At 47.3% G+C, this 22,828-nt stretch overlaps 10 non-coding genes and 1 pseudogene across 10 annotated transcripts; all 11 read right to left on the bottom strand.

Moving 5' to 3' along the window:
* Positions 1-58: 58 nt before the first annotated feature.
* TRNAW-CCA (transfer RNA tryptophan (anticodon CCA)) lies at positions 59-130 on the bottom strand. Its single transcript has one exon. It is a non-coding gene; the product is annotated as a tRNA-Trp (tRNA).
* A 5,191-nt stretch (positions 131-5,321) lies between these two features.
* On the bottom strand, positions 5,322-5,393 carry TRNAW-CCA (transfer RNA tryptophan (anticodon CCA)). The gene has a single exon. It is a non-coding gene; the product is annotated as a tRNA-Trp (tRNA).
* A 183-nt stretch (positions 5,394-5,576) lies between these two features.
* TRNAW-CCA (transfer RNA arginine (anticodon UCG)) lies at positions 5,577-5,648 on the bottom strand. Its single transcript has one exon. It is a non-coding gene; the product is annotated as a tRNA-Trp (tRNA).
* Positions 5,649-10,731: 5,083 nt separating this feature from the next.
* TRNAW-CCA (transfer RNA tryptophan (anticodon CCA)) lies at positions 10,732-10,803 on the bottom strand. The gene has a single exon. It is a non-coding gene; the product is annotated as a tRNA-Trp (tRNA).
* A 181-nt stretch (positions 10,804-10,984) lies between these two features.
* On the bottom strand, positions 10,985-11,056 carry TRNAW-CCA (transfer RNA tryptophan (anticodon CCA)). The gene has a single exon. It is a non-coding gene; the product is annotated as a tRNA-Trp (tRNA).
* Positions 11,057-11,238: 182 nt separating this feature from the next.
* On the bottom strand, positions 11,239-11,310 carry TRNAW-CCA (transfer RNA tryptophan (anticodon CCA)). Its single transcript has one exon. It is a non-coding gene; the product is annotated as a tRNA-Trp (tRNA).
* A 2,069-nt stretch (positions 11,311-13,379) lies between these two features.
* TRNAW-CCA (transfer RNA tryptophan (anticodon CCA)) lies at positions 13,380-13,451 on the bottom strand. The gene has a single exon. It is a non-coding gene; the product is annotated as a tRNA-Trp (tRNA).
* A 618-nt stretch (positions 13,452-14,069) lies between these two features.
* LOC139060336 (uncharacterized) lies at positions 14,070-17,873 on the bottom strand (annotated as a pseudogene).
* A 1,469-nt stretch (positions 17,874-19,342) lies between these two features.
* TRNAW-CCA (transfer RNA tryptophan (anticodon CCA)) lies at positions 19,343-19,414 on the bottom strand. The gene has a single exon. It is a non-coding gene; the product is annotated as a tRNA-Trp (tRNA).
* A 183-nt stretch (positions 19,415-19,597) lies between these two features.
* TRNAW-CCA (transfer RNA tryptophan (anticodon CCA)) lies at positions 19,598-19,669 on the bottom strand. Its single transcript has one exon. It is a non-coding gene; the product is annotated as a tRNA-Trp (tRNA).
* A 183-nt stretch (positions 19,670-19,852) lies between these two features.
* TRNAC-ACA (transfer RNA cysteine (anticodon ACA)) lies at positions 19,853-19,924 on the bottom strand. Its single transcript has one exon. It is a non-coding gene; the product is annotated as a tRNA-Cys (tRNA).
* Positions 19,925-22,828: the final 2,904 nt, after the last annotated feature.

Below are 22,828 nucleotides of genomic sequence, written 5' to 3'. Positions count from 1 at the left end.
GTAGCCGACTGAAAACCAGATGAGGTTATAATGCGTCATCGGAAAGAAAAAAAGTTATTGACCCGGACGTGATTTGAACACGCAACCTTCTAATCTGGAGTCAGACGCGCTACCGTTGCGCCACCGAGTCTTTTTTTTTCTTTATTTCCGAAGTTCACATGAGGAACAATAAGTCACAAACGATAAAGCACTTCAGCTACGCTTGAGCTGAGGCGAGCAAAGTTAAAATTTCTTCAAACTCACTAAATCATCAAGGAGTGTTACCCACTGAGGTTGGACATGCTGCGCCCGGATGCATTCCCGAAGGTAAGCAGCGCTTTCAATAAAGTTTTCACGTGCACTGCGCGTATTAACATCTGCATGCCTTACTTGCATTCGTGTTTTCTGGAGGCCAAGAAGCATGAACAAATCATATGGTACATCTTCGTGATCAACCGGTAAAAACCTGATACCATAAGGGTCCAGTGGTAACTATTTCTTTATAGTTCTCTGTAGGACGTCCCAGTGGAATATCGCGTCCCAGCAGTCCAGAAAAACATGTTCGACTGTCTCTGGCCTCTTACATAAAATACAGTTCGTTGTCCAAGGGACAAAGATTCCTTTTTCTTGAAGCCACGTTTTGACAGGTAATGTATTAGAGTGTAACTTGAAAAAGAATGTTTTCACGCCTGGCCTAACTGGCATCTTCTTCACTCGCTTTAAAATATTCTGCCCTGGGCCTCCACGATAAGGCGCCCGGTACAATGGCACCGGCAGCATGATATCCACAAGATCTTTGTACAGCTTTTTCTTGGGAACACTGTACAAATAGTCTGGAGAAAAACGCACTTCTAACAACTTACAAGAGAGCACAACCTCGCGCAAAAATCCGGTTACAGCACCACACATGTTCTCACCAGAGGACACTATGTTTCTTGGGAGTAGCCTCTGCAATCGGACCTGTATAACCGTTCTTAAGAAGGTGTCATTTTGATCACGAAAGAAAATAAAGCGTGATACCACTTGACGCAAAAACAAATGAACCAGTCCAAGGCCTCCACTCTTCACTGAAAGAAACAGGTTTGTTCTCCTCGTTTTTTCCCAGGTCGAAGTCCAAAGAAAGACGGCAAATATACGATGCAATTTTTGAATAGAGGTCCGCGAAGCACACAGCACATTCATGAGGTACCATATTTTTGAAATTAGAAAAACATTGCAGACAAAGGCACGTGAGAAAATTGACAGATTCCTTCCCTGCCATGCTCCCGCTTTCTCTCTCGCCCTTGACGTCTCTTCGTTCCAAAGTGGGCTGGGATCGCGATAACATTCTAGGGGCACACCAAGGTATCGCGTTGGCATGGGAGACCACTGCAGCCGTGAGAAAAATTGCGGTGTAATATCCCATTCCCCGTGCCAAAATCCAGAACTTTTTTCCCAGTTTACTTGACATCCAGTCTGGTTACAAAACCTTTCCAGAGTGTTTGTAACTTCATAAATGCTTTCTCTGTTCGTGCAAAATACCGCTATGTCGTCCGCATACGCAAGAAGTTTCACCTCAGCAGATTGCAGCTTGAAACCCGTGACATAGTCACTGTTGATAATGGCCAGACATAAAGGCTCTAGATACGCTGCAAAAAGCAGGGGAGAGAGCGGGCAACCTTGCCTCACCGAAGAACGCACTGTGAGGCGCTCAGTAAGGTCACCATTAACTATAATGCGTGTCATACAATTTGCGTACGCCATTTTTACTCCTTCTACTATTACACTACCCAGGTTAGCGTGCTCTAGGATGGAGAAAAGAATGTCATGTGAAACGCGGTCGAACGCTTTAGCCAAGTCCAGCTGTATCATAGCTACCCGGCTTCCAAGCGCGTCAACACATTCCAATACGGTTCTGGCCACATGTATATTTGTAGCAATGCTACGTCCTCTGATTCCACAGGTTTGGTGCGGCCCTACTAATTTGTCGATTACACCCTGAAGTCGTTTGGCTAGTACTTTCATGTACACCTTGTAGTCGACATTAGCGAGGCTGATAGGTCTGCAGGAACCCACTAACATTCGTTTCTCCGCATCATCAGACTTGGGAATAAGTACAATGTGTGAAATACCAAAGGACAGTGGAACTTTTTTGCGTTCATAGGCTTCTGTTATCACTTGTAACAGGAACTGAGAAACATCATGTTTAAAGGTTTTATAGAAGGCAGCGTTCAGCCCATCTGGCCCCGGCGCTTTTCCAGACGGAAGATCATCTATTGCTTTCTCGATCTCTTCCAAAGTAATAGGCAATTCAAGACGCTCTTTTACATCATTGTCGAGTGTTGGCATTAGTCGGAGGAAATCCCCTTCAAACCCTTGCGCATGCTCGCGCCTATTGCCGAAAAGTTCAGCAAAGTATTCCGTAATAGCGCGCTGAATCTCACTAGGGTCGCTTGTAATGTGCCCCTCGTATCTTACTTGCCTGATTTCCTTCTGGCAAGCGTACCGCTTTTCATTTGATAGCGCCCGCTTTGTAGGCGTTTCGCCTGCCCACAAGTTATCGCTCCTTGAGCGTATTATTGCTGCTCTATACCTGTCAGTGTCAATTGTTTCGATCTGACACTTCACGTCTTTTATTTCTTTACTAAAATTTCCTGGCTTATTGGTTTCCATCCTAACCAAGCACTCAAGTTGTTCGCGAAGTTCCCTTTCTTTTCCTTTCTGTTTATACCGAATTGCGCTACTTTTTCCTATAGCTTTAAGCTTCACTCGTTCTTTGAAACTTTCCCATTCAACGGCAAAGCAGTCCACTTGCTCAGTTAGTACCCCATCAAGATCACTTTTAATTTCCTTGACAAATCCTTCATCGTCTAAAATTTTCTCATTTAGTTTCCATAGGTACCAATTAAAGCGTGATTTCCTTCCCTTCGTTCCAAAAGTCGCGCTTAGAAGGCAATGATCACTAAACGACACAGGTTTTACATCATAGGCTGTGCATAGTGGCACGAGATCAGCAGAAACATACAGTCTATCTAATCTTGCGTGACTGTCGCGTTGAAAGTGTGTGTAATCAGGCCGTGTTCCAGCCGAAAACACACTTCCAACGTCCTCCAATAAATAATCGTGCACCAATTGAGTCAACAGTTCCGCGCTCTTGTCCCTCACTGGTCTACACTTCACTCGGTCAGTAGCAGCACATACACAGTTGAAGTCGCCCAATACAAGCAACACCTTGTCACAATTCAAGTACGGCTCAATGGAATCAAAAAAACATTTACGTTCACTTTCAACATTGGGGGCATAAACACATACAACGCGCCAGTGTAGGTTTGAAAAAGAAAAATCAACAACCAAGAGGCGGCCACTTTCACATGCAAATACAGACTCCACACTGATACCTAATGTGTTGCGAATGAAGATAAGGCATCCACCCGATGTCCCAACGGAGTGACACACACACACTTCAAAGTTGGCGCGGAAAGGGGGCACCATGCGGTCAGCATGTTCTTGTGACCCTATCTTTGATTCTTGCACAGCTATTAGGTCAAGGTCATTATCAATAAGCAGGCGATTAAGCTGACATTGCCGCCTTCGTGCTCCCAGCCCTCTAACATTCAAAGTTGCTACACGCAATGGGGTTCTTAGCTCAACTACCATACGTTTACGTAATAAAAAGGGGCGCGCTCCGCATGGTGCCTACCTCTGTCGACCATGTGATTTTCCCGACTGGTGTTCCGCAATGATGTACGGGGGGTCTGTCTGGCCACCCAAAGGGTTGACTGGTGCTTGTCTCGAAGTGGTCTGAGGCACCTCCTCGTCGCATCCTCCACTTTGCATGCGCGCAAACTCGAAAAGTCAGCCAAAAACACCGTGTCGGTCGATACACAACCGACGCTGACATTCCACAGAACACGGGAAAAAATTTACGGAGGCAGTTTACCTGCCTGCCGTGACTCGGCCAAAAGGTTTATACGCGGCTTCAACGACGAACGTCGACTTCCTGTCGTTTTTGGAGGCGGCTCCCCACTGCTACTACCACCGGGCTGCAGGTTCTCCCCGGCGCTCTCTTCGCGGGACCGTTTTCCAGCGGTTAGGGCAGCCGCTTCATCGTCGGCGTCCATGGCGTCGGCAATGCGAGGCTCCACGCGGTCCGGGGTTTTCAGCGAAGCTTTCGTATCGGCCACCGCACTGTGACCGCTGTCGCTTTCGGGGTCACGCTGCGCTCGCTGAGATGCCACCATTGCTGAAGACGTCAACGTTGTCGTTGTCTTCTGCTTAACCAGAGGCGTAAACGAAGGCCCATCTTTCGTCTCCGTTTTCCCAGTTGTCCTCGCTGCCTCTTCTGCGTCCGCCTCATCCATCAAATGCTCCGAGGCATCTTCACTGGTTCCAGGGCCGGCGATGCTTGCATAAGTACGGGGGCACTCACCGTCTTCGTAACCGAAACGTCGACAAGCTCCGCATCGCGGCACCTTACACTCCCGTCGAATGTGTCCCGTACCTCGGCAGCGAAGACATAACGGAGGCCTTCCAGGCACAACGATGAGTGCCAACTCACCCCCAACGTTAAGCTGGTGCGGCAAGTCGTCCAGTTTAACGCCAGCTTTCAATTTCAGCGTGACCATCCTACTCGTTGAGCCTTTCTCTGACACGCCGTGCACACGCCAGCGCTCTCGGACCACCTCGGAGACCTTTCCGTACGGTGCGAGCGCGACACGCACGTCCTCGTCCGGCACGGTGTGAAGCAGCCAATGGAGCTTGAGACGTACGTCCTGGTTTGCCGGGTCAATAACCATGCAGCGGCGTTCTTTGACGCGCAGCTCACCGACGCCTGAAATCTTCTTAACGGCATCCGCATCCTTCAGTGTGATGGCCCAGACATGGCTCATCCGATACGCCCCCAGGGCGATAACATCCGAGAGAAGCGATTGCCTATCCAACGCGTCTCGAAAATCTTCCACCCGGTACGGGCGGGCCCTGATATCCGCGTGCAAAAAAACAGTATTTAAAACTAAACGCCCGGTTGGGAGACTTGGCAGAACAACCTGGTAGTCGTTTTCCATTTCCATAGCCCTGTTACCGCGGCCAGAAAAGGTCGCTGAAGCCGCTCCAACGGAGCCCGTCATCATGCGTCCGTCAAGCTCGGTGGCCGGAAGCAGAATCCTTTGCGCCACCGAGTCACGACGAAACTGTTATATCCGCACCTCTGTTCAAGCTGCCTGCAGTATACGGTTATGCAAGAAGAACGATCGGAGCGCATTCTCAATGGAGCGCAGATGACACTCCCAATGCCTATCGCAATAATGTAGCCGAATGACAACCAGTTGAGGTTATAATGCGTCAGCGGAAGGAAAAAAATTTATTGACCCGGACGTGATTTGAACACGCAACCTTCTGATCTGGAGTCAGACGCGCTACCGTTGCGCCACCGAGTCACGACGAAACTGCTATATCCGCACCTCTGTACAAGCTGCCTGCAGTATACGGTTATGCAAGAAAAACGATCGGAGCGCATTCTCAATGGAGCGCAGATGACACGCCCAATGCCTATCGCAATAATGTAGCCGAGTGACAACTAGATGACCATATAATGCGTCAGCGGAAGGAAAAAAAGTTACTGACCCGGACGTGATTTGAACACGCAACCTTCTGATCTGGAGTCAGACGTGCTACCGTTGCGCCACCGAGTCTTTTTTTTTCTTTATTGCCATTCTTTGACAACTGAAACAGACATACAGATGGCGTAAGGATGATATGTACAGTGCTGTGGTGATATAACCACCTGCCGTCATTTGGCAGGCGTGCATTGTTAGAACTGCTTTAGACAGACGAGTTCATCTAACAAGGTAGCCCATTCAGGCTTATCTTGTCGTGCATCGCAAGCCTCGCGCAAGAACAAAATACTTTCAGTAAAGTGCTCTCTAGCTGGGCGAATAACCAGTCTTTCATGCCTGACGTCCATACGTGTTTTCCACAGGCTGTGTAGAATCAACGCCATAAGCATATCATAAGGAACACCACCTTCACTGGGAATTGGAAGGAAACGGATGCCGTACGGTGTGATAGGCAACTCCTTTTTTAGTGTACGTTGCAGAATGTCCCACAAGAAAAGTGCGTCCGAGCAGTCCAAAAATATGTGTTCGATCGTCTCTGGTTTTTCTACACCTGCTGCAGTTGATCGACCATGCGACAAAGAGGCCTTTTTCTTGTAGCCAAGGTTTGACGGGAAGGGTTCCAGTATGCAATTGGAAGAAAAAAGTTTTAACCCCAGATCGCACTGGCATCCGTTTCACTCGCTTCAATACATCTGCCCCTGTGCTCGGTGAATACATAGATCGGTACAAAGGAACAGGCATACAAACGTCAACTAGGTCCTTATACAATTTTTTCCTCCCAACAATAGCAAGATAATCAAATGAAAAGCGAGCATGCAAGAATTCTACGGACCAAGCTACCTCCCGTAAAAATCCGCGGAGACTTGCGCCATTTGCCGTTCTTGAGGTTACGATAAATTGAGGTAACGCATTTCGTAAACGTAGTTGGCACACTGTTCGCAAGAAGGGATCCTTCTGATCTCGCAAAAAAAGAAATCTTGAGACAACTTGCCTCAAAAACAAATGCGCCAAACCAAGGCCTCCTGACTTCACGGACCGAAATAAATTAGTGCGGCTCGTTCTCTCCCAAGTGGATCCCCATATAAAAACAGCGCATGCTCTGTGTATCTTTTGGATGGTCATTCTTGACATGCACAGTGCAGTACATACCAGATTTTTGCAAAAAGGAAAACATTGCATACGGTTGATCGCGCGAAAATCGATAAATTTCTACCTCCGAACTTTGTTGTTTTAACTTTAACTTGCTCTAGTTCTTCTTGCCAATAGTCTTTTGTATCATGATAATGTTGCAGAGGTACCCCAAGGTACCGCGCAGGGGTCGTGGTCCACTGCATATTTTCAAAAAATTCTGTTGTATCATTCCAATTACCATGCCAGATGCCCAATGACTTACTCCAGTTTATCGCACTTCCAGTGACCTTGCAGAATCTGTTCGCCACTTCTACTGCATTAGAGATGCTTTGCTTGTCTCGACAGAATATGGCGATATCGTCTGCGTACGCCAAGATTTTAACTTCTCTGGAGTCCATTGCAAATCCCCTTATGTTATTACTACTAATAACCTTTAAGCAGAATGGTTCAACGTACAATGCAAAAAGTAGAGACGATAATGCGCATCCTTGGCGGAGTGCTGACTTAACTTCTATCATAGCCGTAGGCTGTTTGTTAACTATTAGTTTCGTAGATACGCCAGCGTAGCACATTTTAACACCTTGCAAAAGAACAGAACCTATCTTGGCATGTTTTAAAACAAGAAAAAGGATTTCATGTGACACTCTATCAAACGCTTTTTCAAGATCAAGTTGCAACAGTGCAACCTTTTCTGAGAAGGCATCGCAACTTTCCAATATTGTTCTCGCTGCATGTATATTGGTGACAATGGATCGTCCTCTTATGCCACATGTCTGGTGCGACCCTACTAATTGCTGTATCACATTTTGGAGTCTCCGTGCAAGAACATTCGTGTATATTTTATAATCTGTGTTTGTGAGACATATCGGGCGGTACGCCCCTGTCGACAGTAGTACATGAGGGTCCTCGGACTTCGGTATCAACACCGTGTGACTCTGACGAAAAGAAGGGGGCAGCACGCAGTTCTCACACGCTTCCGCAATTACATTGTAAAGGGCAGTGGCTATGTCTTGTTTAAAAGCTTGGTAGAAAGCGGCGCTGAGACCGTCTGGCCCTGGCGTTTTTCCGGAACTTAGTGCGTCGATCGCCCATTTTATTTCTTCTAAAGTAATCGGTTCTTCGAGCCTTTCCGTTACTTCCCTTTGAAGACTTGGCAATAGCGACAGGAATTCAGTATCGAATCCTTCATCGCGAATGCGTTCTTGCCCTAGTAGATTGCAGTAATGCTCATAAAAGGCCTGTCTTATTGTTTCTTTATCTCGTGCAACCTCACTGCCGTATGTTACGGCTGTTATCTCGTTCCGCGAGGCATAAGCTCGTTCGTCCCCGAGTGAGCGCTTTGTCGGCTGTTCGCCGCACCATAATTTTTCTGCGCGTGCGCGGACGACCGCCCCTTTGTATCTTTCAGCTTCGACTAGTTCTAACTGGGATTTAATTTCTTTAATTTCCTTCGTATACTTTCCGGGACTGACATTCTCAACACTCAAATAAAAATTTAAATTATTTTGCATTTCTAATTCTTTTTTCTTTTCCTCTCGGCGCAAGGCACCAGACCTCTCTATGGCTAACATTTTAACGTCTTGTTTGAAATTCTCCCACGCTTCTGCATAACTTTTGTGTTCTGTCTCGAACCATCCGTGAAGGCTATCATTAACACCCCTCAAAAATAATTGATCTTCTAAGAGCTTAAAGTTAAATTTCCACAACTCCCAGTTAAAACCAGTCGGCTTTTTCGGACCAACGACAAAGTTGACTAAGCTGTGATCGGCGAAGGAAACATGATTTACTTCATATAGAAAACACAATGGTATTAGATCCGCTGTAACGTAGGCGCGATCCAACCTGGCATGACTATTTCGCTGATAGTGAGTGAATGGTGGCGTCTCTGCATTGGACATCACATCCCCAACATCCTCTAAATTGTATTTTTCTATCGCTGCGTTCAAAGACTTCACACTTGCATCATGAATAGGTGGGCTTCCAACTCTGTCTTTTACATTACAGACGCAATTGAAATCACCCATCATCACAACAATTCGGTCACACTGCAAATGGTTTTCAACACTTTCAAAGAAATTCTTTGGGTCGTTCACCTTGTTAGGCGCATACAAGCAAATGACGCGCCACTTAATATCACGGAAACATAAATCACAAACAATAAGCCGGCCACTATCATCTGTGAACACATTTTCTACTGAGAGGCCTATAGCGCTTCTCAGAAAAAGCGCACAACCACCTGAAGTACCACATGCGTGCGAAACACACACGTAAAAGCGGGACCTAAATGATTGCAACATTTGATCCGTCCCTTCTTCACTATCGACTTTTGTTTCTTGTACACCGATTACGTCAAGATTCTTTTTCATGAGCAGGCGACAAAGCTGATATTGCTTGCGCCTTCCTGCAAGGCCTCGAACATTAATTGTACCAAATCGTAAGGCTGTGTCTAGAAGTATTTTCATGGTAATGTGAGGAGGCGCGTGAGACTAAAGTCCTTCTTAAACAGACTACTGACACTGACTTCGTTCGAATGCAACGACAGTCTTTACATCTTCCCCTCCCCCACCTCAGTACTCACACATACTGCGAACACTTGCTGGGGGCTCACGTCGGTCCCGACGGTGGCCCTTTTCGGCCAGTTGGGATATTAGGCGTCGGCTTGAAGCTCGACCGACGGCCACTCGGTGTTTTCGCAAGTGGCTCCTCGTGGCTTGACCCACTTGATCCGTCACCCCTTTTCTCGTTAGCTTCGAGTGGACGTTTTACCGGGCCCGCTCCTTTAAGGGGCTCCGTCGTGTCCATGAGACTCGGAGAGTGTCCGGGCGATTCCGCAGGCTCGTTGCTTGTCTTGTTCTTGTCATTTTCCGCGTGGTGCTCTTTTTCTTTAGCTCGAGCAGGCTTCTCCTCTAATTCTTTGGTGTCCGCTTTCTTCGCTGGTTCACGGGTGTCTTCCTTTGGATCAGGACGTTGCACCACGCCACCTTTTCCAGCCGTCTCTTCAGCATCGAATGCGTCCATTGTGTGCTCCTGGATGACTTCATCACTTTTGGATGGTCCCGCCACATTCGCGTACGTTCGCACGCACGAGCTTTCGTCGTGCCCGAAGCGCCGACACAAAGCACAACGCGGTACGCGACAGTCTCGCCTGATATGACCTGTGCGGTTACACCTCAGGCAGAGCGGGGCACGCCCAGGCGCAACCAGCAGTGTCATGATGCCGGCGACCCGAAGTTGATGAGGGAGGTCGTCTATGGTAATTCCTGGTTTCAGCTTCATCGATACGATGCGGGTTGACGAACCTTTATCGGTGATGCCTTGCACGCGCCAGCGTTCCTTGAAGACCTCCGTAACTTTCCCAAAAGGCGTGAGAGCGGCGCGGACGTCCTCATCTTGCACGTTGTGAAGGAGCCAGTAGAGCTTAAGCCGCACATCCTGGCTGGCTGGGTTAACCACCAGGCAGCGACGCTCCTTAACCGTAATGTCTCCGAGGGCCAGCATTTTCTTCATAGCATCTGGGCTTCTGAAAGTAACCGCCCACACGTGGTTCATCTGGAAAGCCCCCAAGGCGTCAACCTCGGGAAGCAAACCCAGACGCACCAGCGTGTTTCGAAAATCTTCGACTCGGTAGGGCCTTGCCTTTACGTCTCCGTGAAGAAAAAGCGTGTTGGCCACGCATGGTCCTGTAGGCAGAGGCGGCAAAATAACTTGGTAGTCCTGGCTATCAATAGCAGCATTCCTGTTACCGCGGCTCGTCTGAGCCGCAAACACCGCCCCAACGGAGCAAGGCATTCTGCGTCCGCACCGAACGGTAGCCGGAAGTAGGACTGCCTTGCGCCACCGAGTCACGACGAAACTGTTATATCCGCACCTCTGTTCAAGCTGCCTGCAGTATACGGTTATGCAAGAAGAACGATCGGAGCACATTCTCAATGGAGCGCAGATGACACGCCCAATGCCTATCGCAATAATGTAGGCGAGTGACAACCAGATGACCATATAATACGTCAGCGGAAGGAAAAAAAGTTATTGACCCGGTCGTGATTTGAACACGCAACCTTCTGACCTGGAGTCAGACGCGCTACCATTGCGCCACCGAGTCACGACGAAACTGTTATATCCGCACCTCTGTTCAAACTGCCTGCAGTATACGGTTATGCAAGAAGAACGATGGCAGCGCATGCTCCACGGAGCGCAGATGACGCCCAATGCCTATCGCAATAATGTAACCGAGTGACAACCAGATGACCATATAATGCGTCAGCGGAAGGAAAAAAAGTTATTGACCCGGACGCGATTTGAACACGCAACCTTCTGATCTGGAGTCAGACGCGCTACCGTTGCGCCACCGAGTCACGACGAAACTGTTATATCCGCACCTCTGTTCAAGCTGCCTGCAGTATACGGTTATGCAAGAAGAATGATGGCAGCGCATGCTCTACGGAGCGCAGATGACGCCCAATGCCTATCGCAATAATGTAACCGAGTGACAACCAGATGACCATATAATGCGTTAGCGGAAGGAAAAAAAAGTTATTGACCCGGATGTGATATGAACACGCAACCTTCTGATCTGGAGTCAGACGCGCTACCGTTGCGCCACCGAGTCACGACGAAACTGTTATATCCGCACCTCTGTTCAAGCTGCCTGCAGTATACGGTTATGCAAGAAGAACGATCGCAGCGCATTCTCAATGGAGCGCAGATGACACGCCCAATGCCTATCGCAATAATGTAGCCGAGTGACAACCAGATGAGGTTATAATACGTCACCGGAAGGAAAAAAGTTATTGACCGGGACGTGATTTGAACACGCAACCTTCTGATCTGGGGCGCTATTCTGGACACGCATGGCGGCTGCACAGCCGCCATTATCCGCCATGTTTACTCTCTTATTGGCTGTGGCGAGCTCACGTGCCTAGAAATTTTTGCCGGGAAACGGAAGTTTTGCGAAATGTCATTTTGCGTTTTCATCAAGATGACGAAACGTGACGTGGAGCTGCAAATGTTATGGACTAATACATTTTTTTGGTCCTTGGCAGATATATTGTGATGTTAGTGCTTCAAAAAGAATGTGAGCGGTAGCGTGCAGAAGCTAGTGCAATGCATCTGCGATTGCGCGAATATGTGGTGGCGATTCAAGATATGCGCCATGCCAGCTTGCTGATTGGCTGAAGGAATATCTCGTGAGGAGCGTCACAGGAAGGGCTGTTTCGTAATCGTCATTTTGACAATGCGTGACGTTGCACTGGGCCGCCATTGCTGAGATTTTCCGCCATAATTTTTGCTGCGACGAGCCGCGCGAATTATGCTAATGAGCAGCCATATGCAATGACAGCCGAGAGGAATGCGTATCGCCACATTTTCCCCATCGTTTGGCGCCACGAAAATTTTTTGTTCATAACGCGTGCTCATAGTATTTGCATCGCTCTCGGGTGGTGTTGGCATTTGTGTTTGGGGCCATCATTTTTTTAAAGAACGCGTTTATACAAAATAATATTGGTTGAACATAGCAAACTTTCAGCAATGTTGTCCACTTTTCACTGCTGCATTTGTATTGTAATCGAGATTAATGCCTTTTCGCACAATCAGACGTTATGACAACGGCCTCTTTCTAATTTATAAAAAGAAATGTACGCAAGGCGGCGCCTTGAAGTTTCCTCCCGCGGTGCGAGTAACCAGCGAAATGAACAAGAGATGGCAGCGCCGGCGCTTGCGTCGCGCTAGTGGTTATCTCTGGCGCCCGCAACGCTATCGGTGATATTCGGCCGTTTCTCAGCCAGCCGAGTCGGGCTGAGTCACTTACGTTTCACGAAATAGCGATAACGTGGCCTAGAACGTGCGCGCATCACCACTGGTAGGTCGCGTATGTTGTCTCAAGCAAGCAAACAAGCGCGTTGCCGCCAACATGCGATGACTCATTGCATTTTCCGGGGACACGCATCCTAGCTATTGAAGCAGACGACGGCTTGTACGCAGCAGACGACGGAAGCGCGATGCGTTTTCGACGGAACAATCATAAGCTTTGAGATAGCTGCTTTATTTTTACTGCGGAGGAAAACTGTTTTGCTTTACCGATAACGCTACATTCAGTGTCTTTATTTCAGTTTCTTAGGCGAAACGTCAAGTTGGCGTCACGTTACATAAGCAAAACTGGGCCACCAGCGCCATTTTGTTTGCGCCGCGCCTACGTCACGCACCGAAGAAAATGGCGGAATGTCCAGAATAGCGCCCCTGGAGTCAGACGCGCTACCGTTGCGCCACCGAGTCACGACGAAACTGTTATATCCGCACCTCTGTTCAAGCTGCCTGCAGTATACGGTTATGCAAGAAGAACGATGGCAGCGCATGCTCTACGGAGCGCAGATGACGCCCAATGCCTATCGCAATAATGTAGCCGAGTGACAACCAGATGACCATATAATGCGTCAGCGGAAGGAAAAAAAGTTATTGACCCGGACGTGATTTGAACGCGCTACCATTGCACCACCGAGTCACGACGAAACTGTTATATCCGCACCTCTGTTCAAGCTGCCTGCAGTATACGGTTATGCAAGAAGAACGATCGCAGCGCATTCTCAATGGAGCGCAGATGACACGCCCAATGCCTATCGCAATAATGTAGCCGAGTGACAACCAGATGAGGTTATAATACGTCACCGGAAGGAAAAAAGTTATTGACCCGGACGTGATTTGAACACGCAACCTTCTGATCTGGAGTCAGACGCGCTACCGTTGCGCCACCGAGTCACGACGAAACTGTTATATCCGCACCTCTGTTCAAGCTGCCTGCAGTATACGGTTATGCAAGAAGAATGATGGCAGCGCATGCTCTACGGAGCGCAGATGACGCCCAATGCCTATCGCAATAATGTAACCGAGTGACAACCAGATGACCATATAATGCGTCAGCGGAAGGAAAAAAAAGTTATTGACCCGGACGTGATATGAACACGCAACCTTCTGACCTGGAGTCAGACGCGCTACCGTTTGGCCACCGAGTCACGACGGAACTGTTATATCCGCACCTCTGTTCAAGCTACCTGCAGTATACGGTTATGCAAGAAGCACGATCGGAGCGCATTCTCAATGGAGCGCAGATGACGCCCAATGCCTATCGCAATAATGTAGCCGAGTGACAACCAGATGACCATATAATGCGTCAGCGGAAGGAAAAAAATTTATTGACCCGGACGTGATTTGAACGCGCAACCTTCTTATCTGGAGTCAGACGCGCTACCATTGCGCCACCGAGTTTTTGTTTTCTTTATTGCCGGATAATCACAGATACAGGACATTGACCACACTAAAGTAAGAACATAACAAAGTGTTACACAGTCATTACATATACTTCTCGAAATGCCCTTGTCAAAAACGCTTTAAGGTCACCAGTGTATCCAGTACAGGTAACCATTCTGGTGGTTCAGCCTGAGATTTATACACGTCTCTTATTTGTGAAACACTTTCAATAAAATATTGTCTGGCTGGTTTGGCGTCCACATCAGCATTTCGTACGGCCATTCGTGTTTTCCATATGCTGTGTAGGCTCAGCGTCATGATCATGTCATAGGGCACGTTGTTTTCATTTTCAACTGGGAGAAAGCGGATACCGTAGGGTGATATGGGGAGCTCTTTTTTCAGCGTTCTCTGTAAGACATCCCAGTGGAATATTGCATCCCTGCACTCTAAGAAAATGTGTTCGATTGTCTCAGGCTTTGAACAAATGAGACAATTAACTGACCACGGTACGAACAGTCCTCTCTCTTGCAACCACGGTTTAACAGGCAAGGTATTGGTATGGAGCTGAAAGAAGAACGTCTTAACTGAGGAGCGGACTGCCATTCTTTTAACACGTTTCAACACGTCTCCTTCGGAGCCTACACAATACATGGCACGATATATGGGCACTGGCAACATAATATCAATCAGATCCCTGTATAAACGCTTTTTTGGTACATTACTTAAGTACTCCATTGAGAATCTCACTTTTAGCATTTGAAAAGACATAACGACCTCACGGAGAAAGCCGCGAACACTCCCTTTTTTTGTGACATTTGATACAACATATTCAGGAATTACATCACTCATTCGTAATTGTAAAATTGTTCACAGAAATCCGTTATTTTGGTCACGCAAAAAAATAAATCTTGACACAACTTGTTTGAGAAATAAATGACATAAACTGAGTCCACCGCTACGGACTGATCGAAATAAATTAGTTCTGCTGCATCTTTCCCATGTTGAACGCCACACGAACACTGCAAAGACTCTGTGCAACTTCTGCACGTTGGTACGAGACATACAAAGCACTTGAAGAACATACCACACTTTCGCGACTAAAAACATGTTGCAAACTGTAGCACGCGCGAAAACGGAGAAATCCCGCCCACCCCATTTATCTGTTTTCTCCCTAACGCGTTTGGTTTCCTCGTTTCAGTATTGCGTAGTATCGCGATAATGTTCCAAGGGCACTCTGAGATATTTGACAGGTGTCACAGTCCATTTCATGTTAGCAAAATAATCTAATATGTTTTCCCACGGCCCATGCCAGAAGCCTAAACATTTGTTCCAATTTATCATACTGCCCGTGAGCGAGCAAAAAAGTTCTGCTTCTTTAATGGTCTCCTTAACGCTTTCCTTATCGCCACAGAAGACTGCTATGTCGTCAGCATAACACAGTATCTTTACTTCACTTGCGAGTAATTTGAAACCATGTATTGTGTCATTATTAAGAATTTTCAAGCAGAAAGGTTCGAGAAAAATGTCAAACAATAATGATGATAATGGACACCCTTGCCGAATACTACACTGAACTTTGAAACTTTCGCTGACACTTTTGTTTACAATTATGCTAGCTGAACTGTGAGTGTAACACATTTTCACACCTGTCGCAATCACAAACCCAACATTAATATATTCCAAAAGACTAAAAAGAATTTGATGCGATACACGATCGAAAGCTTTTTCTAGATCAAGCTGTAACATTGCCACCCGTTCTGAAAAGTCATCGCAGTATTCAAGTACGCTTCTGGTAACATGAATGTTAGTAAATATTGAGCGTCCCCTGATCCCACATGTCTGGTGTGGTCCTACCAAAACTGTGATCACGGTTTGCAATCTCTTTGCCAGTACTTTCATATATATTTTGTAATCTACATTGCTTAAGCTTATCGGTCGATAGGACGAGACCGATAGAAGTTTGGCCGGGTCATCTGTCTTGGGTATTAATACAACGTGAGAACAGCTGAAAGATAGGGGCACTGCATTTTCATTATATGCTTCGGTTATTACATGATGCAGGGCTTTTGCCAGATCTACTTTAAAAGCTTTGTAAAAACAACTGCTTAAACCATCCGGGCCTGGAGATTTGCCTACGGATAACTCATCAATTGCGTCTTCAATTTCGCGTACGGTAATATCTGCTTCAAGGCGGGTCTTCACCTCATCATCTAACCTTGGCATTAAGTGAAGGTACTCATTTTCAAAGCCAGTTGCAATATCAATGTTATGATCTAACAGATTTTTAAAGTACTCTACAAAAGCAAGTTCAATTATCCGTTTGTCTTTTGTAATAACGCCCTCGTACTGTATTTCTTTTATTTCATTTTTGACGGCATAACTTTTCTCATCCGCTAGCGAGCGCTTAGTAGGCGTTTCTCCTAACCACAGTGTTTCGCCACGAGCGCGAACAATGGCTCCCTTGTATCTTTCGACATCTATTGCTTCCAGTTTGTTTTTGACATCTTTAATTTCATTATTTAATGCCCCTGGTTGTGTGCTTTCTGCGTTCAGCAAATAGTCTAATTGACTACGGAGCACATTTTCTTCGTTTCTTTCACTGCGGCGTAGTGCGCATGCCCTCTCGATTGCAATAATCTTAATCTCTTGCTTGAACAGCTCCCATTCAGCGATAAAACTATCCGTTTTAGACAGTAGTCTTTCTATGCATTCTTTTGATTTGCTTACAAAGCTATCATTGTCCAGAAGCTTATCATTAAACTTCCAAAGTGTCCAACTGAATGACGACCCTTTGTGCTTTGCTCCTAAGGAAACCATAACCAAACTGTGATCACTGAATGAAACATGTTTTACTATATAATCTTGGCACAGCGGCACTATATTTGCAGATACGTATAATCTGTCCAAGCGTGCATGGCTTGTGCGTTGGAAATGAGTGAACTGTGGCCGTTTTCCGCCAGCTGCAATATGACCGATACTATGGTGTTGGGCTGCTGAGCACGAGGTCGCGGGATCGAATCCCGGCCACGGCGGCCGCATTTCGATGGGGGCGAAATGCGAAAACACCCGTGTGCTTAGATTTAGGTGCACGTTAAAGAACCCCAGGTGGTCAAAATTTCCGGAGTTCTCCACTACGGCGTGCCTCATAATCAGAAAGTGGTTTTGGCACGTAAAACCCCAAATATTATTATTATTAATATGACCGATATCTTCTAGGCAGTGATCCTGAACTATTGCGCTTAATTTCATGGCACTATTATCGCGTACCGGTTCGTTCTTTATTCTATCAGCAGAGGCACACACACAGTTAAAATCACCAAGCATTAGAATCAGTCTTTCCGAGTTTAAAAAGGGTTCAAGGCTTTCAAAAAAAGCTGAGCGCTCCGTTTCTCTGTTAGGCGCGTACAAACATATTGCCCGCCACTTCAAAGCAGAGAAAAGAAAATCACATACAACTAACCGCCCAGTTTTACACACAGTCACGGTCTCTACTACAATTCCCAGGGAGCTGCGTAGCAACAAGGCACAGCCTCCGGACGAGCCTACTGCGTGACATACGCATACATAGTAGCGTCCAGTAAAAGGTTCTACCATGCGATCTGTTTGATCTTGGCTTTCGACTTTAGTTTCTTGAATTGCTACGATGTCAAGGTCATTTTCCAGTAAAAGACGGCTTACTTGGTACTGTCGACGCCTTGCAGAAAGGCCCCGCACGTTTAACGTGCCTATGCTAAGCGGTGCGTCAAGTTTTACTGCCACTTATGAGAATAATCAAACAGGTCGCATGGCGCTCACCTTGTTCTGTGCGAGGCTGAAAATTTTGACTGGAGGCTTTTCTATCTTCAGTTGCCACGTGCAAACACACCATGAGTGCCTCAGAAAGAAGGAACTGGGGTACCAGCCCCTTAGCTTGTCCTCGCCCACTTTTAGCATGTGTAGCGTCGGAACCAGGAGGCTGACCCGGGCTTCACTGAAACAGGGGGCTACGTGCCCCCTGGAAAATGACGGTCTAGTGGTACGTTGGGCTTTGGCTTGAAGCTCGTGCGGCGTCCTTGGGTCGCTTTAGGGGGTGGCTCGCTGGCAGTGGGCTCGTTTGAGGCCGCGTTCGCTGCTGCTGTTTCCTCGCGTGTTCTCTTCCCTGCACCGGTCCTCGAATCCTTCATGTTGACATCTTCGGATTTCTCTAGAGGCGTTGACTGACTCTTGATGGGTTTTTTCCCTGAACTGTTGGGCGCACTGGTATTCGTCGCGGGAGGCAGTGCAGGTTGTACAACTTCCTCACCGTTATCCTCTTCCTCTTTGTTGACGTTGGGTGAATGCGACGAAGGGGGCGTTTCCTCTTGTTCGGGTTCTCTGGTCTTGCTGGTAGAAACATCCTCAGCTTCCGATTCGTCCATTTGTAGCTCTGCGTTGTCGTCCCACGCAGATCGGCCTGTGACCTTCGCATAAGTCTTCACGCACTCTTCCTCAGCGTGGCCAAAACGTCTGCAACACGCGCACCGAGGAACACGACATTCGCGTCGTATGTGGCCAGTCCCTTTACACCGTAGGCAGAGCGGAGCTCTTCCAGCGACCACGACCAATGTCAGGTCGCCTGCCACTCGTAGTTGATGTGGGATGTCTTCCTTCGTGTAGCCTGCCTTGAGCTGAAGACTGATAATACGCGTAGTAGAGCCTTTGTCCGATAATCCTTCCGTTCGCCATCGCTCTCTTGCGACTTCGGTGACTTTTCCGTAGGGTGCAAACGCGGTCCATATGTCTTCGTCGTCCACATAGTGAAGGACCCAATGCAGCTTTATACGAACATCTTGGTTATTTGGATCTACGACGAGACAACGGCGCTCCTTCACGATCACTTCAGTTGCAGAAAGCAACCTATTCTTAGCCTCCGTAGTCTTCAGCGTGACCGCCCACACATGGTTCATTTGGTATGCCCCTAACGCTTCAACGTCAGGGAGCATTGCCAAAGCACCCAGTGCATCACGAATATCTTCGACACGGTAGGGCCTTCCATGAACATCCGCATGAAAAAATACAGTGTTTAAAACAATACGACCGGTTGGTAGAGCAGGTAAAATAATTTCATAATCCTGGTTGGCACTGGCTGCATTCCGGTTTCCACGGCTAGACATAGCCAATGACACCGCCCCAGAGGAGCGAAACATTCTTCGACCGTTCACGGCGGTGGCCGGAAGTGGAATCTGTTGCGCCACCGAGTCACGACGAAACTGTTATATCCGCACCTCTGTTCAAGCTGCCTGCAGTACACGGTTATGCAAGAAGAACGATCGGAGCGCATTCTCAATGGAGCACAGATGACACTCCCAATACCTATCGCAATAATGTAGCCGAGTGACAACCAGATGAGGTTATAATGCGTCAGCGGAAGGAAAAAAAGTTATTGACCCGGACGTGATTTGAACACGCAACCTTCTGATCTGGAGTCAGACGCGCTACCGTTGCGCCACCGAGTCACGACGAAACTGTTATATCCGCACCTCTGTTCAAGCTGCCTGCAGTATACGGTTATGCAAGAAGAACGATCGGAGCGCATTCTCAATGGAGCGCAGATGACACGCCCAATGCCTATCGCAATAATGTAGCCGGGTGACAACCAGATGAGGTTATAATACGTCACCGGAAGGAAAAAAAGTTATTGACCCGGACGTGATTTGAACACGCAACCTTCTGATCTGGAGTCAGACGCGCTACCGTTGCGCCACCGAGTCACGACGAAACTGTTATATCCGCACCTCTGTTCAAACTGCCTGCAGTATACGGTTATGCAAGAAGAACGATCGGAGCGCATTCTCAATGGAGCGCAGATGACACTCCCAATGCCTATCGCAATAATGTAGCCGAGTGACAACCAGATGAGGTTATAATGCGTCAGCGGAAGGAAAAAAAGTTATTGACCCGAACGTGATTTCAACACGCAACCTTCTGATCTGTAGTCAGACGCGCTACCGTTGCGCCACCGAGTCTCTTTTTTTTCTTTATTTCCAGCTTGGCTACAAGCCTCAAAAGTTTTTGTGATCGTAGATCACACTCGTTTTATACGTGTCAAAGTATCAAGCATTGACACCACTGCTTCATCGCAGTCATTCATCTTGTACACGTCACGCACCTTCACAACCATTTCCACAAAATATTCATACACAGTTCGGCCTTTAACATCGCAATGTCTATATGCCAACAGACTACGCCATACTGCGTGCAGTCCAAGTAAAAAGATAACATCCATCTGTTCAAAATCGCGTTCAGGGGGTAAAAAACGAATGCCATGTGCATTGAGGGGTAGGTCTATCTTTAACGTTCTCTGTAATATATCCCAAAAGAATATGGCGTTATTACAATCGATGAAAACATGTTCAATCGTTTCAGCTTTGTTGCACAGAAAGCATCTGCTTCCCCATGGCACATAAATCCCTCTTTCCTCTAGCCACGTTTTAACAGGCAAGGTTCCCGTGTGAAGCTTGAAGAAGAATGTTTTAACGTTCGCCGGTATACACATATTTTTAACCCTTTTAAGTACGTCTTGCCCAGGCCCTTGTTGAAAATTTAACCGATAAAATGGAACAGGGAACACACTTTCAATGAGATCCTTCATAAGACGCTTTCTTTTTACATTGGAGAGGTACTCAAGGGAAAACCTCGCCCTAAGGAAACGATAGGATGTTACAACTTCACGCAAGAACCTTGAAATTGTGTAGTGAGGGCCAATGCCTGAAGAAACAAAAAAATCAGGCATAGAAACTGTTAACATGGTTTGAAAACAACACAGAAACGGGTCTCTTTCGTCCCTTATCAATATGAAACGTGATACTACTTGCTGAAGAAACAAGTGGCACACCGACAGACCACCTTTCTTTACTCGACGAAACAAATTTGTCCTTGATGTTCGCTCCCACGTAGAACACCAGATGAACGTGGCAAATATTCGGTGAAATTTTTGAATGTGCTTACGTGTACAATACAGTGCCTGCAGAAGATACATAATTTTCGCAACGAGAAAAACGTTACAAATAGTGGCACGTGCAAAAATAGACAACTCACGGCCACCCCATGCTTCGGCCATCGCACGCATTTCATCCGTTTTTTCGAGCCAAAGTGACTCGTTCTCACGATACCCATCCAAAGGTACCCCCAGGTAAGTGCTAGGTGTCGTGAGCCACCGAATATCTTCAAAAACACCGGGCGTGGCATTCCAATGGCCATGCCAGAGACCAATACTCTTTTGCTTATTGATTTCACTGCCGCTTTTCTCGCAAAACCTTTCAGTAATTCTTAATAATGAGCTGACACTCTCCCTATCTGCAGCGAATAGGGCAACGTCATCGGCATAAGCTAGAACACGTACTTCACAGGACTGTATCTTAAACCCCCTGATTTCTGTACTATTAACTATTTTTCTACAAAGCGGCTCCAAAAACAAAGCAAAAAGTAAAGTACTTAACGGGCAACCCTGTCAAACGGAAGAAAGTACTTGTATGCGTTCTGATAGTTCACCATTAACAATTAGAGAGAGAGAGAGAGAGAAGGGAAGACGGAAAGGCAGGGAGGTTAACTAGACTGAGTCCAGTTTGCTACCCTACGCGTGGGGAGGGGAATGGGGAGTGAAAGAGAAAGAGAGGGAACTTAAGTGTAGGTTGTCTATAGTCGGGCACTCAAGTCCGTCGCCTTAAGGTAGCGAAAAAGCGCTCTAACTGCTTTTTGGGCCAATGAGCTGTGAGGCCAGGCTCCCAAGATCTTCGCTTCCGTGAATGGCCTGTCATCCAGTCTATTTAATGCACACTGGAGAGTCTCACGTTGATTATCGAAGCGAGAACAGTGGCACAGAAGGTGGCTGATGGTCTCTTCACACTTGCACTTAGCGCACATTGGTGAATCCGCCATTCCAATGCGGTAGCTGTAGGAGTTGGTGAATGCTACTCCTACCCACAGCCGACACAGCAGTGTTGCGTCACGTCGTGGAAGGTTCGCTGGTAATGTAAGTTTTAGTGATGGGTCGAGACTGTGTAAACGACACTTAGAGTTCTGTGGTGTATGCCAGCAACCTAATGTGATTGCACGAGCAAGACTGCGAAGCTCTCTTGCAGCGTCGACTCTGGATAAAGGTATAAGGACTGTCGGTGAGCCAGCCTGGGCACGTCGGGCAGCGTCATCGGCGAGGTGATTACCAACGATGCCACAGTGTCCCGGCAGCCACTGAAATATGATGTCATGTCCTCGTTCAGATGCGCAATGGCAGGTTTCGTTGATTTGTGACACCAGCTGTTCATAATTGCCACGTCGTAAGCTTCGCAAGCTCTGGAGGGCTGCTTTCGAGTCGCAAAATATTGCCCATTTGTTGGGCGGTTCTTTTTCAATGTATTCGACAGCAGCGCGAAGAGCGGCCAGTTCAGAACCTGTAGATGTCGTTACGTGAGAAGTTTTGAACTTGATGACGACCGATTGAGATGGTAGAACAACGGCGCCCGTAGAATTTTCGGACACGGAACCATCCGTGTAAACATGAATTCGGTTAGCATATGAAAAATGTAGAAGTTCCAATGTGGTCTGCTTGAGAGCCGCGGTGGGCAGGCTAGCTTTCTTCACTATTCCTGGAACAGCAAGGTACACAGGAGGCTTCTTCAAGCACCACATAGGGGATGGCGTTCTTGTTGCGGGTGAGTGCCTCAAAGACAAAAAGTGCCGGTTAGCCGCAATCGATCTGGAGAACGCTGCCTTGGGTCTTTTCTCGGGCAAGTGAGCGAGATGGTGGTCAGGGACTCTGGATATATGGCGAACATGCGCCCGGAGTGTGTCGATATCTATATAGGTCCTTATTAGGTTGTCTCTCGCGAGGGCAATTGTTGCCACGGTTGAAGCATTTCGAGGTAGCCCCA

Source organism: Dermacentor albipictus, chromosome 5 (genome assembly GCF_038994185.2).
Source record: "Dermacentor albipictus isolate Rhodes 1998 colony chromosome 5, USDA_Dalb.pri_finalv2, whole genome shotgun sequence".
Taxonomy (NCBI): domain Eukaryota; kingdom Metazoa; phylum Arthropoda; class Arachnida; order Ixodida; family Ixodidae; genus Dermacentor; species Dermacentor albipictus.
This window is presented reverse-complemented; position numbering and strand designations above follow the sequence as displayed.